Source organism: Pleurodeles waltl, chromosome 3_1 (assembly GCF_031143425.1).
Source record: "Pleurodeles waltl isolate 20211129_DDA chromosome 3_1, aPleWal1.hap1.20221129, whole genome shotgun sequence".
Taxonomy (NCBI): Eukaryota; Metazoa; Chordata; class Amphibia; order Caudata; family Salamandridae; genus Pleurodeles; species Pleurodeles waltl.
In genome coordinates this window covers 1,067,143,564-1,067,163,334 of record NC_090440.1, presented here as the reverse complement: position 1 = coordinate 1,067,163,334, position 19,771 = coordinate 1,067,143,564, and positions in this window count along the sequence as shown.

The following is a 19,771-nucleotide window of genomic DNA, read 5'->3' as shown; positions in this document are numbered from 1 at the left end:
ACGTACGGGTTGCAGGCAGGTGGTAAATGTAAAAAGTCTACATGGTTAGTAAGTTTAGTAGGATCTTTGTCATGCGATCTAGAGGAATAAACTTCCCTTGTCGGCCCTGATGCAGGGTTGTCAGTGAAAGGTCCTTGACCAGAGACGGTTCGTGGATCAGGCAAAAAATTGCTTACTCCTTGGGATACCAAAGTAGGGGGAGGAGTAGACTGATGTGCTGGTTCGGGGCTATGAAGTATTCCCGAGCATAAAGGACCTGGTTTTAAAAAACTAGATAAAAACCTGGTCACATCGTTACAAAAGCAATCGAGCTTCCTAGCGATCAAGGTGGAAATTTTTGCCTCAAGAGTTGCACAAAAGGATTTGAGTGTCAAGTCAATAAAACTAGAAAGATCTTCAGGAGCATCCTTGCTCGGAGGGCATTCGGGGAAGGAGACCAGGGGGATTGGTGGTTGGTCACTATGGGCCAGGGAGGTAGGTAGATTCTTATTGGGGCCCAGGGCCTTTTTTGTATTTTTGAGCTTTTTCCCGGCTCTCCTCTTCTTCAAAGGGGGAGAATCGGCCTGAGAGCAAGAGCTTTCAGGAGGAGGAATAGCTAAAAGGAGAGAAGAATTAATTTGGTCGGTTGTGGGGAGTATATCGGCGCCCAACTGGCTGGTATTCAGAGGCGAGATCAGTGATGAAGGACCAGTCCTTGGAAAAGTGGAAATATGGATGGTAGGTTCCAAGGGGGGGTGTTGGACAGTACTTTGGACAGCCCCAATCCTTTCTTCTACATGTTCAAGTTCGGATTCAATGGCCCCCATCACAGAGGATAAATAACTAGTAATGGAGGACTGAAGGGAGCTGGACCCGGCTTCCCCCTTCTGAACATTAGACTTTCTTTTCCCCATATTTGATAACAAACTCACACAATATCTGGTACAGCACCCTGATGGAGATTCCACAGGCAGAAGAAGTAGACGTTAGGGGGGGGGACCCAGCCCGGCCTCTTCCGGTAGATGACGGGCGAAGGACGGGCCCGCCCTTGGCCCGGGCTTCGCCCGGGCGCCGCCCGCGCGCGTCCCGCGACGGCGGGAGCGCGATACAAATTTAAAGGGCTCCTGCCCCTCCTCCGGTCACAGCGCTTCCCGCGACGGCGGGAGCGCGAAACAAATTTAAAGGGCTCCTGCCCCTCCTCCGGTCACAGCGCTTCCCGCGACGGCGGGAGCGCGAAACAAATTTAAAGGGCTCCTGCCCCTCCTCCGGTCACAGCGCTTCCCGCGACGGCGGGAGCGCGATACAAATTTAAAGGGCTCCTGCCCCTCCTCCGGTCACAGCGCTTCCCGCGACGGCGGGAGCGCGAAACAAATTTAAAGGGCTCCTGCCCCTCCTCCGGTCACAGCGCTTCCCGCGACGGCGGGAGCGCGAAACAAATTTAAAGGGCTCCTGCCCCTCCTCCGGTCACAGCGCTTCCCGCGACGGCGGGAGCGCGAAACAAATTTAAAGGGCTCCTGCCCCTCCTCCGGTCACAGCGCTTCCCGCGACGGCGGGAGCGCGAAACAAATTTAAAGGGCTCCTGCCCCTCCTCCGGTCACAGCGCTTATTCATTTCTAACATCATCTGATTAAGGTGTTGCCTGCAAGGTGGAAACTCAATTTCATTTTCCTCAATCTTAGATGGAAGGAAAATAGCCAATCAGGTTTAGGGAAGTGACCCTTCCCACAGAAAGTGGTCACTATAGTGGGTGTAGCCAAGCAAAGGTAAGTGTCCCATTGGACCCTACCAGGTACCCCTAAAACGCCCACTAAATTCAGTATTTGGTTGGCATCCCTAGACCAAGAAATCAGATTCCAAGGACACAAGGTAGACCAGCACAAAGAAGATCCAAGGCACAAGAACTGTGGACCTGCTGCACAAAGAAAAGGTGCCAAACCCTGCCTGCTGCACCCATGATCTGACAATCGCCACTGAGGAGCTGCTGGACAGCTGCACTGACCTCAACAAACCCAGAGGATCTCCAGGCTTCACCAATCACCCATAACTCCCTCCAGAGTGGAGGTACCACTCCTCAACAACCAAGGAAATAGCAAACTAGTGAGAGTCACTTCACTTGCTGGCTGCTAACTCCTGAACCGGAAGTTGCAGCTAGATCTTATGACACTCTGATAACCAAGAGGATGAACCCTGCAAGTGTGCCCAGTTTGGTGGCATTGTGCTCACCAGTGACCGAAGCGTACCAATACCCTGGGTACTAGTCAGCTGACATTGGACACCAGGAAAACCAGCCCGATGGTAGCTGAGAAAGGACCAAGAGGAAGCCCCAGTAGAGACACTTCAGGAACACCCTGGACATCCCGCCAGAGTGCCCCATTGTCCTGCAAGCGACCCTTAAAGAGACATATCTCCAGATCCAAAGGGCATCTTTGTGCACAGATCCTAGATCACTGATTCGCTCTGCTCCCAACTACCCTGTGTCCTGCAAAAAAGAACCTGCTATGCCTTAAGGCTCATTTACTCCTTGCGACCTCGACACTGCACCTCTAAACTTACCTGTGCAGTGCTTTTCCAAGTGGTCCCCCACAATGGCCCTGCACCAGCTCCAGAGATTTTTCCCAGCTGCTTCCTCCGGAACCGGGAGTCACCCAGACTTCTCCAGCTGACACTATGTGTGCCCACCGACGACCTCAACCAACGAACTTGGTAACTCAGCCGTACAATTTTATACGTATTTTTATAGGTGATTTTTCATTGATTCCAATGGTGCGTAATTATGCACAGAAATATTATTTTCTTTAAACTTCAAAAAATGTGTGGTTGCCTGTACCTTCTGCACAGTTTGCCTAGCTTTACACACTACATAGAGGGCAAGTCTCCTACAATTCCTATCTGCACAATGTGGAAGTGCAAGTCAAAAATGCACGTACAGCTCCAACTGCATAGGACATGTATCTACAGGAACTAGCTGCAAGGTACACACAGCTAAATGGACACACGCACAGTCAAATGCAAACAAAGCTAGCACAATTGAACACACTCCATGTCTGTACAAAGAAACTCAATATGGCACACATAGGATGAATTCATGGTCCATGCTAGGGGGCAAAGTCTAACACCATACATGCTCACTTTGGACAACACAAGATGAAATATTTACCATAGTAAATAGTATACAATGCCATGACACCACTATTGAATGAACACCCACAAATCCATACACTGTATACTCTTGTCTTGGGGGACAACAGCACTGGCCTCAAAGTCACATACTGCAAACAACAGCAAAAGGAACAGCAAGCAGGCTGAAACACATACAACAGTAGGCACACAACACCAGCAAGGCAGGAACAACATAACAGCAGAAAAGGAATTGTAGGACAATTGCGTACCTAATAAAACAACAAACGTTTCAGTTTATTATAGCCAAATGCATCAGAATAAAGGCCATCGCCAGTCCATTTTGTGGTCCATAGAAGCACAGTATTGTGTCACAACTTGACTTCTAACTGTCATAGAACCTCCAAAGGGAGAGGCATCAAGTGGGCAGGAAGGTACCTCAGGGATCATCCTCGGGAGGAGGGATCAGATTTGGGAGGGGGGTTTTGTTTTGGGTTGGGAGGAGTGGTCTGCTTTTTAGGAGAGGTGGTCTTCTTCTTGGGGGAGAGGTATGGGTGTTTGCAGGGAGGCAGGGGAATCTCTGAAGGTGACTGGGAGGAGTTGGGAGGTAAGTGGGGGGCTCTTGGGTTTGGGATGGGATGTAGGGAACAGTGGGGAAGTCAAGGTTAAATATAAACAAATTCTCAGGGACATGGGGACGATCATCACTGGGGGGGTCCGGATTTGGAGGTCAAGTGATTGGTGTCCTGCTGTGTAGGTGCGGATGTTGTGTGGGTGTATGCTTCTGGGGGTATGTTTGTGTTTGGTGGGTGTCCATTGGGTGGTTTAATGAGTACGTTTGTGTGTCTTGGGAAACTATGAGGGGGAGGTGCTGGGGATGGAGTGGTAGTTGTGTGTGTGTCTGTTGGGGTGGTGACTGTGAACATGCTGGATGTGGTGGGTGTCTATGTCTCTGTTGTTGAGGTACCTGCGGTTATCGTGCTTGGGGTGGATGCCTTGGGTTCTGCTGGTGTGGTGTCTGTGGGTATGATCGGTGTGGTGGGTGTGTCACTGACTATTGGTGTGGTGTCTGTGGGTATGCTGTATATGGTATGTGGAATGCTGGAGGTGATGGGGGTATCTGAGGAAGTAGTGACTCTTGTTATGCCAGTGGGTGTCTGTTGTTTTTCTGCATGCCAGTGTGTTTTGTGCTGCTTGTGTTTGTATGTTCTGCTCTTGTGTGTTGATGTGAATGCATGCAAATGTGTCTGTGTGCTTTGGTTAGGTGCGGGAAAGAGGGATTTGGAGTGGGAAGAGGGAGGTGGAGGGGTGACGGAAGGTGGGCGTGTCTGGCTGCCATCAGTGTGGAGGCCACAAATTAAAAAGATCACTGTAGGCCAGACATTGCAACATGAATGCATTTCAGGAATGCATTGATCTGTTGTAGCTGACTTGCCAATCCCGAGATGGCATTGACAATGGCTGTCTGACCCATAGAGATACTTCTCAGGAGTTCAATAGCCTCCTCACAGAGGGCAGCAGGGGTAACAGGGGCTGGGGAAGAGGTACCTGTGGCAAAAGAGACACCCACCCTCTTGGGTGAGTGTGCACAGCCAAATTGGTGGGGGGGGCAATAGGGAGGGTGGTGATAGAACATTGGTTGGCAGACAATGGTGGTACAGGAGAATGCCCTAATGGGTCCGCCACCACTAGAGAGTGTCCACTAGAGGAACAATACGATGATCATGAGGATGTTGTGGCATTCCATGGGGCACTCCCCTTGCTCTCCAGGCCACTGAGTCCCTCTGAGTTGGTGGTATCTTACCTGCGGTCCCGTGGCCAGGTGCATCCCCACTCGGCTGTGCCCCACCCTCTTCACTTGCCAGTGCTGATGCTACAAATATAAAGAGAAATAGGGTCATCACATGTTCATGATCACACTTGAACAATAGCTCTGATTAGCATACATCACCATGATATAAACTGGGCCCCAGCAGCAAACTCCACTTTAGTGGCCCATACATGTGCATACCATATGCATACATGCCATATGAGCTGTCAACAGTTGACCACAGGAAAACCAGGATCTCATATAACTACAATTGCATGGCTGAAGTTGTACAATCACAATAACCATTCAACCATTAGGAGACACAATCACCCTCAAAGCTTTGCCCCATGGAGCAGACCTCAGTCACCTGTTGGCATACAATAGTAGGCCAATGCAAAATGCATTTTCATAGATCCCACACAAGGTCATGCACACATCTATTTGTCACATACATAATGACCTAACAATAAGAAACGATACAAAATCATACCATGTTGATGACACAAGTACAATACCCAGGAGAAGGTGACCTGGAAATCCCATGTCAAACTAAAAACATATCAACAATGTACACTTCACTAAGTGATATTTGTCCCAATAGAATCATGGAGGTAGTATTAATGTTGCTCAGATAGGCCGCACATATTGCATGGAAATGGACACTGTAGACATTGTGTGCAATATGTCAGGGAGTGATGCCGCCAAAATACACAACAAAATAAATCAACAAGCCCCAGGCTAATCACCACTAATGTCTGGCACACCTTACAATGACATACTCTGAGTGCACCAGTAGAAGCCATTGGTCCTTGGCATGTTGGAGAGACAGTGAGATTTCAAAGTACTTGTAAAAGGATCTCAACATGTTGCCCAATGGCAAGCTAGATCACTGCCCCCATTTGGTCATGCAAATCCAGATGTCTGTCGGTGGATGAATGCCTGTATCCAAACATATGTGATTTCAACATAACTGTAAGTCACTTCATGATGCATGCCAAACGTCAGGGCTCAAACCTTACCCATTACACATACACAGTGCACTTTTCCACATGATACTATATCAAGGGCATAGATAGTCACATTGTGGCTCTAAACCTTAGGCCTACCTGTTATGTTCCTCATTGCTACAGCAGTTGTATATGACATATGACTTGGGGTGATGGGTGAAGGTTTGTGTCAACCAATAAACAATGATGGCATACTCCTCTATGTGGCACAACATGAAATGTATCCCGATTGTAAATGTACTATTCCACAAACAGTTTGCTATGCACTTATATGTGAGGGAATAGAGACATCATCCTATAAACATAGGTAGACCATGCATGAAACTGAAGCTCACACATGTTTTCTAAAGAGAAAGGGATACTTGCTGACATGTAGGCGCAAAAGGAATGTTAGCAACACTGATGGCACATAAATCTTGTAAATGGACATTCCCCACTTACTTGCAAACTGTCCTATGATGTCCCTGCAGAGCAAGGGGTTTGTGAATTCTACCCAGTTGTGTCCTAGATCCCTGGTCCAATAGAAAAGGCACATCATTCTACCACACATGACATGTCCACACAATCAATCAGTCATCTACCGTGTGACACATGGCTCATCCCTAATTGTCAGAGGGAGCTGTCAGAATCTACCTCAATCACTTGGCAATGTGACAGGTAGGAATATGTCCTGTACAGCTGCTGTGCTGCCCTCACATGCTCATCAACTCTGGATAGGCCATGCCAGAATGCAGGCCGTGAGGGGGCCCACGTTGAGAGGACAGCCCCAGGTGGGCCTCTGCGATCTTCACGGCCTAGCGTCGTCTGTCCTTCTGTCTTTTTTTACACTGGTTGCTCCACCAGCTGTGAACCCCCACAGCCCGCTCATTCTTGGAGATGGCTCTCCATATTCCCTTCTTTTGATGGGCATTGACTTACATGGATGTAAAAGACAAATCACAAGATCATTTTCACAAGTCTCATCGCAAATAGTTGAGTCACATATATGTCAGTAACATCAAGCGATAAGTTTCCTATTTGTCAAAACTCCCCAAGTGTGACACATAGAAGCCAATAAGTACATGGACATGACATACATTTCTCCATCTGCAGACTAACCCACTACAAGCTCCTACTTTACACATGGGTAACAATGAAGGGACTCGCATGGTGGGTGTCAACCCTGTCCATGTGTGGACATGTGGACTAACAAATGCATACCCATGCCACTTCAGGTGTTAGGATTCTGTTTTATGTACCTGAACCATACAACACTCCTTTGGACATACATGTTCATCCTGCAGAGATGTCAGCCAACAAACAAAGGCATGCATTTACAGTTTCTACTATGTGACCAAGTTGCTGAGTCACATATCATGGCCTCCCAGGAATCAACACACTGTCTGCAATGTGGAACTGTCATTTATCCAAAAAGCCTGCAAAGGGCAAACATGGACTGTTGGAGGTTGACAACAGGGCTGTGTGAGTAAGGGACCTCTTCTAAGTCAAAGACACACAAATACATTAAGTGCACATGTGGACTAGATTAGTAAATTCCCTCTGTACCTATTCCGAATATAATCAAAGGAATGAGGCATTCTGGGTAGGATTTTACACCAGAGCCTCATATTGCCCACATGACAGGATCTACAGGGGTAGAGAGAGTGAGTGCAGTGCCACAGTGGTATAGCCACATTGACTCTACCACAGCCTAGCCTAGGATTCATACTGGGAGATACATGTGACAGGGCCAGGTCTCTGCAGGCTGAGCAGACAGAACCTACATGACATTACATTCCTATCACTTCCATGCATGACAGTACAGCCTGTGAGTCAAGATATGCCATTCAAGCAACAGTTTAGCAAGGGAAGATGTATAAAGAAATCTCTGTGGCACCACACACATTGCTCTCATTACTCACAACTGACTCATACAACATGCATACTCAGTTCATGTTATCATGCACATACAGGTTGTCTGACATTTACACCAATCATGAGGAAAGACATGTCAGTGGATGGCAGTAATGTCTACTCACCTAGTATTGTACATTCAACAAAAGGAGGATCTAGGAACCCAAAAAACCCACACAGCACATTGTGAAAGAAATTGACATATGGCACTGGCCATCAATAACTGCACATTGTCCCTCCTATTGATGCCACACAGACTGCACCAATGGCATATGAGTAGTCAACCTGGTACACCAGGGCATATTCTATCCTGTGAGGAGAGAAAGATGGTGAAGTACAGAAAAAAACTGTGCACATGAAGTACGTGTCTGTTCCTCTGGTACACCATAGAGCTGTTCTTACAGGGGCAGTACCTCATCCAATAGATTCTCCAGCTCCTCTGGAGAGAAGGCAGGGGCCCTATCACCTGCTGGACATGGCATGATTGCTCTCAGAGGCTGTACACAGCAGCTCAGGTAGTGGAGGTCTTGCTGACAGTAGTGTCAGGAGTCAAGCGAGTGAATCTGCCGAACATGGGGGTCACGCCTATCACATACGCAGTAATCACCGACGGCAGACACAGCCAATTCGCTCTTGACCGCGCAGCCAACAACATTAGCCTAAGGCAGTGTCTGCCAGTGTTGAAACTGCCTACTGCCATGATGATTTCCACCAGGGGTTGCGGGCTGTTCTTAATGTCCAGTGGAGTAGGTCAGACAGCTGCCATTTTGGCACCCTGAAATGCTGTATTAGACTATTTACACTGTGTCACACCATAAAAAACATGTGATGAAAGCTTACATGCATCCTTATATTGTATTGTCAAATAGGACCTTCTCTTCAAACAACAAATTACCATGTTGCATGGCACAGATGGCATTTAACAGCAGTGCATTGTACACCCCTGCTGATGGTCTTTTTTGCACTTGGAGGAGGCAGTCACATTTTGAGGAGAAATTGTGCCCCACTTTTTGGTCGAATACCATGTATTTGACATGTGAGTGAAAACATGTGGGTCTTTCTAGGGCTGTGATTGGAGGATAGGGCTGGGATTCTGATTGGCTGTTGATTCTAGGGCTGTGATTGGTGGATAGGGCTGGGATTCTGATTGGCTGTTGGTTCTAGGGCTGTGATTGGTGGATAGGGCTGGGATTCTGATTGGCTGTTGGTTTCTAGGGCTGGGGCTGTGATTGGGGGTCAGGAAATAGGGCTGTGACTGGTGATTAGGGCTGGGTCTCCCACTAATTGGCTAAATTAGGGTTTAAAAATCGGATTGGCTAGGGTTAGGACCAGCTTCTTATTGGCCAGTAGGGCTATAAAAGGCTAGGATTCAGGGCGTCTCAGCCCGGGCGTCGAGGCAAAGGGCGGAGAGGACAAGGGCAGCTGTCTGTTTGGGTCTGTTCGGGACAGGTAGGGACTAGGGACTAGGGCCAGAAATGCTGCCCAATTCCCATTCTCATTCTACCAGAAATGGTTTCTGCCCCAACACATCCCTCAACATGCAAACACATTATCTGCAAAGATATCCAACTCATGCATCACAAACTGATTACAGACATAATGCATTGCCCCACCACCCAACACAATACCCTACATACAACACATATACACATACACCCCATAACTATTACAGTCAAACACCTTCATACTCACAGCAAACACTACTCTATCCCCTCCCACTAACACTACCTGCCACCGCCCACACAATACAAAACTACAACATACAACTCTCTCAGTTTCAGTCTCCCAGATACACACTCTCTACACATACTAACCAAAAACACTATCCGCTGTTCGCTTCACACAGACCGCCTGAACTCATAACAATGCCAAAACCCTGCCTTCAAACACATCATCTACACACACTCTTCCCCTCTGCTCACCAATTACACACAACCATACAATTCCCACATTTCACTCCACCACACATATTACCTCTTCCAGTCATCTCAACTAATACTTATCTCCCTGACACACATCCATCACCTCATATACACCTCATACATTCATCTCCAAAACACATCAACACCCCATCTAACACTCAAATTCCACTTAACAGCACTAACTCGCATACAAGTCTCTCACCAAAAACAACTACACCAATAACCCCTCTCATTATTCCACAAAAACAATACCAACCACAAACATCAGCACATCAAAGCAACACAAACTTACATTACACTCTTCATCATACCCACTCTCACCCCCAAGACTACACACAGGATACAAATTCCACCCTATCTCCACCCCTACCCCCCCACTCTTCACAAACACCTACCACAAGCACCCCATCCCAGCAACCTTCATTCAGTCGCCTCTCCTCCATTGCACAATTTAGAGCCTTACATCATGATCCACATGCTCCTCCCCCACCCCTAACGCATACTCCTTCCACACTAAACAAACGCAAACATAATAAAAAACATGCCACTCATAGCAACCTCGCATCCCCTTGTTTGTTTCATAATAAAACTACCCTACAAAAAACACTACACTCCTCATGGCTCTCTCAGCCACCAAGTTCACCACCCACACACACATACCCAACAAAATGCCTCCTTAACCTGCTGGAAGAGGAACACTATGTTGAAAAGCAAGACTATTGTGAGCCTCAAACAGTCAACACAACTAGCAACACTCCTGCTTCAAGCTCACATTATACTACTTACCCTTCTACTAAACAAAACAACACTACCACTAACACACCCTATCTAAACTGCCAGCTCATAAATGCTCGATCACTCTCAAAAAACAAGCACCACATCTACGACCTGCTCACAGACACACAACCTGACTTACTATTCATTACGGAAACCTGGTTGGGAGATGACATGGCACCAGTATTGCACGAAGCCCTTCCTCCAGGCTATCAAACCATCACACAAAACCGTATAGGCAAGAGAGGAGGTGGACTAGCTATTATATTCAAACAGGAAATAAACCTCAGTAAAACAGACAACATCTCCATACAAGGTTGTGAAGCCCTCCTTACCAGATGCCACCCTACTCCAACTTCCACCTGTAACTTTCTCCTCCTTTACAGACCTCCACCTAACAACTCCACTTTCCCAGATGCCTTTCTTGACATAGTCTCAAACCTTATTACACTATACTCCAATCTATGCATTCTTGGGGATCTAAACATTTGGTTTGACAAACCCAATATGCCCCATCCAAAAGCTATCACCACTGGCCTACTCGCATTGAATCTACATCAGATTGTACACAATCCCACACACATCGCTGGTCACATCCTAGATATCATTTTTGCTAAGCCTGAACTTGTTACTATTCATAGCATCACACCAACCACCTGGTCAGACCACCATCTGATAACTTTCCGACAGACAACTCCACAAATCAACACACCCCACAACCACCTACATACATACACCTATCGACCATGGAGAAAACTCAATTTGGATCACTTAGAAACACAACTAACAGCAAAGACAGATCTAGATACAATCAATTCTGTACCTAAACTTTATGAGTGGCTACAGGAAGCTTTTGATGTCCTAATACCACTCAGAAAAACTAAACATGACAAAAGAAAACCAACACCTTGGAGAAACACAGAACTTAAAAAGATTAAAAAACAAATCAGAAAGTTGCAGCGGACCTGGCTCAAAACAAACAACAGTCAAGACAAACTGCAGCTACACAAACTTAACAGGATATACAAATCATCAATCAAAAAAGCTAAAAAAAGATACTACTCAGACAGAATTCTAAATGCTCAATCTACAACCAAGGAATTTTACAAAATTCTCAATGAATTTCGAAAACCCACATGCATGGAAGGAAGTCATCCCACCACTCAAGATTTCACAAACAAATTGGCAACTCACTACACAACCAAGGCAGACACACTGGACTCCTATTTAAAACAGAAGAAAACCATCAGCACCAACCCCTTTACTAAAATACCCTTTAAGAATAAACCATCCCAACCTCTACAGTCCTTCAAACAAATATCCCAGGATGAATTTATGGATTTGGTCAAAGCAAGCAGACCTTCTGGTTGCCCTTCTGACCCTTGCCCACCACAGATCTTCAAGAACATCCTGCTATCTACTTCCGCTGCCACACCTGTAAGAAGAATCATCAACAACTCTTTAACTTCAGGAACTTTTCCTACAGACCTGAAAAAGGCATACATACGACCATTATTAAAGAAAACAAATCTAGACCCGCAAGACCCAAACAACTACAGACCTATCACAAATGGACCTTTCCTGGGCAAATTGATAGAAAGAGCAGCATTCGCCCAGATGTCACAATTCATTGAAGACAACTCTATACTTTCGGACTTCCAAACTGGATTCCGCCCAGGAAGAAGCACTGAATCGGCACTCATGGCAATCTGGGACGATCTTAAAAACACAGTTGACCGAAATGGAGTTGCTGCACTACTTCTCTTGGACCTCTCAGCTGCCTTTGATACAGTTGACCATGACACCCTAACTCAAAGACTCCACGAAGCCGGCATACAAGGGATTGCGCTCGACTGGATTACTTCCTATCTCCAAAAAAGAGCAAATATCATCCACTCACCCCCCTTCTCATCCGAACCCTACCTCACAAAAACAGGGGTCCCCCAAGGGTCAATCATCTCACCTTTGCTTTTTAACATCTACATGATATCTTTACCAGAACTGATCAATGATTTCCATCTCACATGCTACAACTATGCAGATGACACACAAATACTACTTCATTTAGAAGACCCCAAAAACATTGAAAACTATCAAATCTTCAGTTGCCTCAGAGCCGTTGATCAGTGGATGACCTGGAGCCATCTCAAACTAAATACCTCCAAAACTGAAATACTCACATGTGGTGACTGGAAACATTATGACCCTCTGTGCGGCTGGCCTGACGATCTCGGACCACCTCCTCAATTATCCAAGGAAGTGAAAAACCTAGGAATCACCATGGATTCCAAACTAACTATGAATGCCCAAGTAGACAAATTAGCACGCACAAGCTTCATCACCTTAAAGACTTTACGACGCATTTTCCCTCACCTCGGATTTCCACACAAGGTGCAAGCTACTATCTCACTTGTATTATCCAAACTGGATTATGCCAATAGCCTCTACCATGGATCATCTCTATCTGTTATGAAAAAAACTACAACGTATCCAGAATTCCGCAGCCAGGCTACTACTACATATAAAGCCGCAAGCCCACATCTCCCCTGCCTTGAGAGCACTACACTGGCTACCCGTTGCCAGAAGATGCACTTTCAAGCTGCTTTGTATCACCCACAAAGCTATACATGGAACAGGACCGCTTTTCATCAGAAAGAAAATTACCAAATACATCCAACAAAGAACCCTCCGCTCAAGACTGGCACCCCGCCTTAGAACACCACCATACAAGAAAAAGACTGTAGGTGGTACATCCTTCTCCGTCCAAGCAGCCAAACTATGGAATTCATTACCCCCAACTATAAGAGCCACAGATAACTTTCTTGTTTTCAGGAAACTACTCAAGAGTTGGCTCTTTCCTTCATAACCACCTTTTTCAAACAACTATGAACTGCATATGCCTATGGGGATAATTATTTTTTTCAGATTATATGTATATTTCTATTGATTTATAGTTTCTTTGGAAACTAAAGCAAGGCTGTGCGCCCAGAGATCCCATAGCAGAAAAAGATCTAGAATCCTTCCTGGAGGTGAACTGATGATGTACTAGAGCGTAATCTGTATCTGACTGTGACGCGCAGGTTCTATCTCCCTCTCCTGGAGACACAGAGTAGAAGGTTCTCCCTTTATAAAGCACCTGTAAGCTCCGCCCGCTGAGCCACGCCCGTCCACCCTCGAAGTAGGTAAAGGAATTTCCCGCCTTTTACCAGGATGATGGACAGCTTTCCAAAACGACCCCAATGCGTTTACTGCCGTTTCCGGTGGTGCGTTGTTAATGCTCAGAAGCACGAGGACATCTCCACAAAGACGCACTAGTAACAATCACATTGCCAAAGGAACACAAGGTTGATGGAGACGTTTTTTTCCCCGTGGCCCATCACGTACCCTTAGTGTACAATATAAACTGGGCGTATAAAACATGCTAGGTTACGCTTACTAACATACTCGTAGAAAATACTCTGGTTGGGTAGGCCACAATGCTCTTTTTACAGAGGCTAAACCTCAAAGGAAGCACTTGCAATTATAATCGTAGCATGTGCCGCAGTTGAAGCTCAGTTTCAGGAAAGGACAAGCCACCCTAACTCTTGGGCTTGGCAAAGATAAAGCACGGCTGTGCGCTCAGAGATCCCATAACAGAAATGATCTAGAATCCTTCCTGGAGGTGAACTGATGATGTACTGGAGCGTAATCAGTATCTGACTGTGACGCGCGGGTTCTATCTTCCTCTCCTGGAGACACAGAGTAGAAGGTTCTCCCTTCATAAAGCACCTATAATATCCGCCCGCAGAGCCACGCCCCGTCCACCCTCGAAGTAGGTATAGGAATTCCCGCCTCTTACCAGGATGATGGACAGCTTTCCCAAAACGACCCCACTGCGTTTACCGCCGATTCCGGTGGTGTGTTGTAGATGCGCAGAAGCACGAGGACATCTCCACAAAGACGCACTAGTAACAATCACATTGCCAAAGGCACACAAGATTGCTGGAGACGTTTACCCCGTGGCCCATCACGTAACCTTAGTGTACAATATAAACGGGGCATATAAAACATGCTAGGTAACGCTTACTGACATACTCGTAGAAAATACCCCGGTTGGGTAGGCGACGATGCGCATTTTTTACAGAAACTAAACCTCAAAAGAAGCACTTCCAAATATAAACGTAGCAGGTGCCGCAGTTGAAGCTCAGCTTCTGGAAAGGACAAGCCACCGTAACTCTTGGGCTGGGCAAAGATGAAGGAAGGCTCTGCGCTCAGAGATCCCATAGCAGAAAAGATCTAGAATCCTTCCTGGAGGTGAACTGATGATGTACTGGAGCGTAATCAGTATCTGACTGTGACGCGCGGGTTCTATCTTCCTCCCCTAGAGGCACAGAGTAGAAGGTTCTCCCTTTATGAAGCACCTGTAAGCTCCGCCCGCTGAGCCACGCCCCGTCCACCCTCGAAGTAGGTAGGGAATTCCCGCCTCTTGCCAGGATGACGGACAGCTTTCCAAAACGACCCCACTGCGTTTACCGCCGATTCCGGTGGTGCGTTGTAGATGCGCCGAAGCACGAGGACATCTCCACAGAGACGCACTAGTAACAATAACATTGCCAAAGCCACACAAGGTTGCTGGAGACGTTTACCCCGTGGCCCATCACGTACCCCTAGTGTACAATATAAACGGGGCGTATAAAACATGCTAGGTAACGCTTACTGACATACTCGTAGAAAATACTCCGGTTGTGTAGGCCACAATGCTCATTTACAGAAACTAAACCTCAACAGGAAGTACTTACCAATATAAACGTAGCAGGTGCCGCAGTCGAAGCTCAGCCTCTGGAAAGGACAAGCCACCCTAACTCTCGGGCTTGGCAAAGATAAAGCAAGGCTGTGCGCTCAGAGATCCCATAGCAAAAAAAGATCCAGAATCCTTCCTGGAGGTGAACTGATGATGTACTAGAGCGTAATCTGTATCTGACTGTGACGCGCGGGTAACAATAACGCACTAGTAACAATAACATTGCCAAAGGCACACAAGGTTGCTGGAGACGTTTACCCCGTGGCCCATCACGTACCCCTAGTGTACAATATAAACAGGGTGTGTAAAACATGCTAGGTAACGCTTACTGACATACTCGTAGAAAATACTCCGGTTGTGTAGGCCACGATGCTCATTTACAGAAACTAAACCTCAACAGGAAGCACTTACCAATATAAACGTAGCAGGTGCCGCAGTCGAAGCTCAGCCTCTGGAAAGGACAAGCCACCCTGGCTCTTGGGCTTGGCAAAGGATGAAGCACGGCTGTGCGCTCAGAGATCCCATAGCAGAAGAAGATCTGGAGTCCTTCCTGGAGGTGAACTGATGGTGTGCTGGAGCGTGGTCTGTGTCTGACTGTGACGCGCGGGTTCTATCTTCCTCTCCTGGAGACACAGAGTAGAAGGTTCCTCCCTTTATGAAGCACCTGTAAGCTCCGCCCGCTGAGCCACGCCACGTCCACCCTCGAAGTAGGTAGGGAATTCCCGCCTCTTGCCAGGATGACGGACAGCTTTCCAAAACGACCCCACTGCGTTTACCGCCGATTCCGATGGTGCGTTGTTGATGCACAGAAGCACAAGGACATCTCCACAGAGAAACACTAGTAACAATAACATTGCCAAAGGCACACAAGGTTGCTGGAGACGTTTACCCCGTGGCCCATCAGGTACCCCTAGTGTACAATATAAACGGGGCGTATAAAACATGCTAGGTAACGCTTACTGACATACTCGTAGAAAATACTCCGGTTGGTTCGGTCACGATGCTCATTTTTACAGAAACTAAACCTCAACAGGAAACACTTACCAATATAAACGTAGCAGGTGCCCCAGTTGAAGCTCAGCTTCTGGAAAGGACAAGCCACCCTAACTCTCGGGCTTGGCAAAGATAAAGCAAGGCTGTGCTCCCAGAGATCCCATAGCAGAAAAAGATGTAGAATCCTTCCTGGAGGTGAACTGATGATGTACTAGAGCGTAATCTGTATCTGACTGTGACGCGCGGGTTCTATCTTCCTCTACTGGAGGCACAGAGTAGAAGGTTCTCCCTTTATGAAGCACCTGTAAGCTCCGCCCGCTGAGCCACGCCCGTCCACCCTCGAAGTAGGTAAAGGAATTCCCGCCTCCTACCAGGATGATGGACAGCTTTCCAAAACGACCCCACTGCGTTTACCGCCATTTCCGGTGGTGCGTTGTTGATGCGCAGAAGCACGAGGACATCTCCACAAAGACGCACTAGTAACAATAACATTGCCAAAGGCACACAAGGTTGCTGGAGACGTTTACCCCGTGGCCCATCACGTACCCCTAGTGTACAATATAAACAGGGTGTGTAAAACATGCTAGGTAACGCTTACTGACATACTCGTAGAAAATACTCCGGTTGTGTAGGCCACGATGCTCATTTACAGAAACTAAACCTCAACAGGAAGCACTTACCAATATAAACGTAGCAGGTGCCGCAGTCGAAGCTCAGCCTCTGGAAAGGACAAGCCACCCTGGCTCTTGGGCTTGGCAAGGATGAAGCACGGCTGTGCGCTCAGAGATCCCATAGCAGAAGAAGATCTGGAGCCCTTCCTGGAGGTGAACTGATGGTGTGCTGGAGCGTGGTCTGTGTCTGACTGTGACGCGCGGGTTCTATCTTCCTCTCCTGAAGACACAGAGTAGAAGGTTCCTCCCTTTATGAAGCACCTGTAAGCTCCGCCCGCTGAGCCACGCCCCCGTCCACCCTCGAAGTAGGTAGGGGAATTCCCGCCTCTTGCCAGGATGATGGACGGCTTTCCGGGGCGACCCCGCTGCGTTTGCCGCCGATTCCGGTGGTGTGTTGTTGATGCGCGGAGGCGCGGGGACGCCTCCGCGGGGACGCACTGGTGACGGTAACATTGCCGGGGGCGCACGGGGTTGCTGGGGACGTTTTGCCCCGTGGCCCATCGCGTACCCCTGGTGTACAGTGTGGACGGGGTATGTAGAACATGCTAGGTAACGCTTGCTGACATGCTCGTGGAAAGTGCTCCGGTTGTGTAGGCCACGATGCTCATTTTACAGAAACTAAACCTCAAAGGAAGCACTTACCAATATAAACGTAGCAGGTGCCGCAGTCGAATCTCAGCTTCTGGAAAGGACAAGCCACCCTAACTCTCGGGCTTGGCAAAGATAAAGCAAGGCTGTGCGCTCAGAGATCCCATAGCAGAGGAAGATCCAGAATCCTTCCTGGAGGTGAACTGATGATGTACTGGAGCGTGGTCTGTATCTGACTGTGACGCGCGGTTTCTATCTTCCTCTCCTGGAGACACAGAGTAGAAGGTTCTCCCTTTATGAAGCACCTGTAAGCTCCGCCCGCTGAGCCACGCCCCGTCAACCCTCGAAGTAGGTAGGGGAATTCCCGCCTCTTGCCAGAATGATGGACAGCTTTCCAAGGCGACCCCACTGCGTTTGCCGCCGACTCGCGTGGTGCGTTGTTGATGCGCAGGGGCGCGAGGACATCTCCGCGGGGACGCACTAGTGGCAATGACATTGCCGGGGGCACACAAGGTTGCTGAAGACGTTTTGCCCCCGTGGCCCATCACGTACCCTAGTGTACAATGTGGATTGAAGCTCACCTTCTGGAAAGGACGGCCCACCCTGGCTCTTGGGCTTAGCAGGGATGGGGTGGGGCGGGGCTGTGCGCTCAGAGATCCCATGGCGGAGGGGATCTGGAATCCTTCCTGGAGGTGAGCTGATGATGTGCTGGAGCGTGGTCTGTGTCTGACTGGGACACGCGGTTTCTGTCTTCCTCTGCTGGAGACACAGAGTGGAGGGTTTCTCCCTTTGTGGAGCACCTGTGGGCTCCGCCCGCTGGGCCACGCCCCGTCCACCCTCGAGGTAGGTGGGGGAGTTCTCGCCTTTTTACCAGGATGATGGATGGACGACTAAGTATTTTTTACCCATGTTTCTAATTATGTATTGTATATGCAGATGTGTGTGTATAGTCATGTGTGTGTGTGTGTATAAATATATATATATATGTGTATATGTTGTCTCTGTGCCTGGCATGTTTCTATGAATTTCTGCTCTCTTTTTATCACACTTATCTACTCATCGCTCTTATGTCATGTCTCTATCAAACTATCCTCCATTCTCACTCGGACTCATCCCAAATCCCTTCGACCACTTCCATCTCCTAAATATCTCTGCCTAAGCTCATCCCTCCACCCCCACATCTAACTCACCAAACCTCACTCTACCTCTGTGACCTCCCACACAACCCTACTAAATTCTCCTGCATTCATCTCACCCTGCTACTATGCTCTCCCTAACCCTTCCACATCCTCTTTCCCCTCCGCCCCCCTTTTATTCATCTCAAGCCTTTGGATTGAGCAAATGAAGGATAAACTCCCAATTAACACTTCTGGATTTCTTTCCTCCTCCACCCCTCCATTACTCCAGTCAATCTAACTAACAAACTCTCATATCCGCAACTCAAATTAACTCATAATAATACTAAAACTGTACTCCTTATTAAATTATACTAATCCATCACTAATTCTTGTTGGGTACCGGAGTAGCGTGCTACTCATCGAAAAGCGCTTCGACGCCTCGTCAGGGGTAGTAAGCGCTATATAAATACGATTACAATTACAATTACAATTACATGTGAGGCTTGTGAATTCACCAGCTGGGAGGTGTACTGGGTGCCCTGTCTAGGCAGTCTAAATGCTATGCCCTGTCTAGGCAGTCTAAAATGCTATGTTGGCATGCATCATGTATGTTGCTGCAGACACACTGGCTAATGTTAGAAATCATGTCTTGTCACTCATAGGTACCCAGGGAGAGGGAGGAGGCATCAACCTCCTGTCTACCATCCACTGTCAGACCAGCAGACCATGGAGTATCACAACATCATAATGTATTACCGCCTGGATAGGCAAACAATAGTGGACTTGTGTCATTAGTTGGATCCAGATCTAATGCCAGCTATTAGTCATCCAACCAACATACCACCCATTGTACAAGTCATGTCAGTTTTTCATTCCCTGGCCACAAGGCCCTTCCAACATACAGTGGTCCTGCCAGCTGGTATATCTCAGCCTATATTCAGTCTGGTGTGGAGGGATGTCCTCTCTGCAATGTTGAAACACCTTGACACCTATATCCAGTTACCCCGACGTGAGGATTTAGCCAATGTGATGGCTGACTTTTATGGTTCTGACCCCCTCCCACATGTGGTGTGATCCATGGATGGCACACATGTTGGCTTGGTGCCACCGCATGCCAAT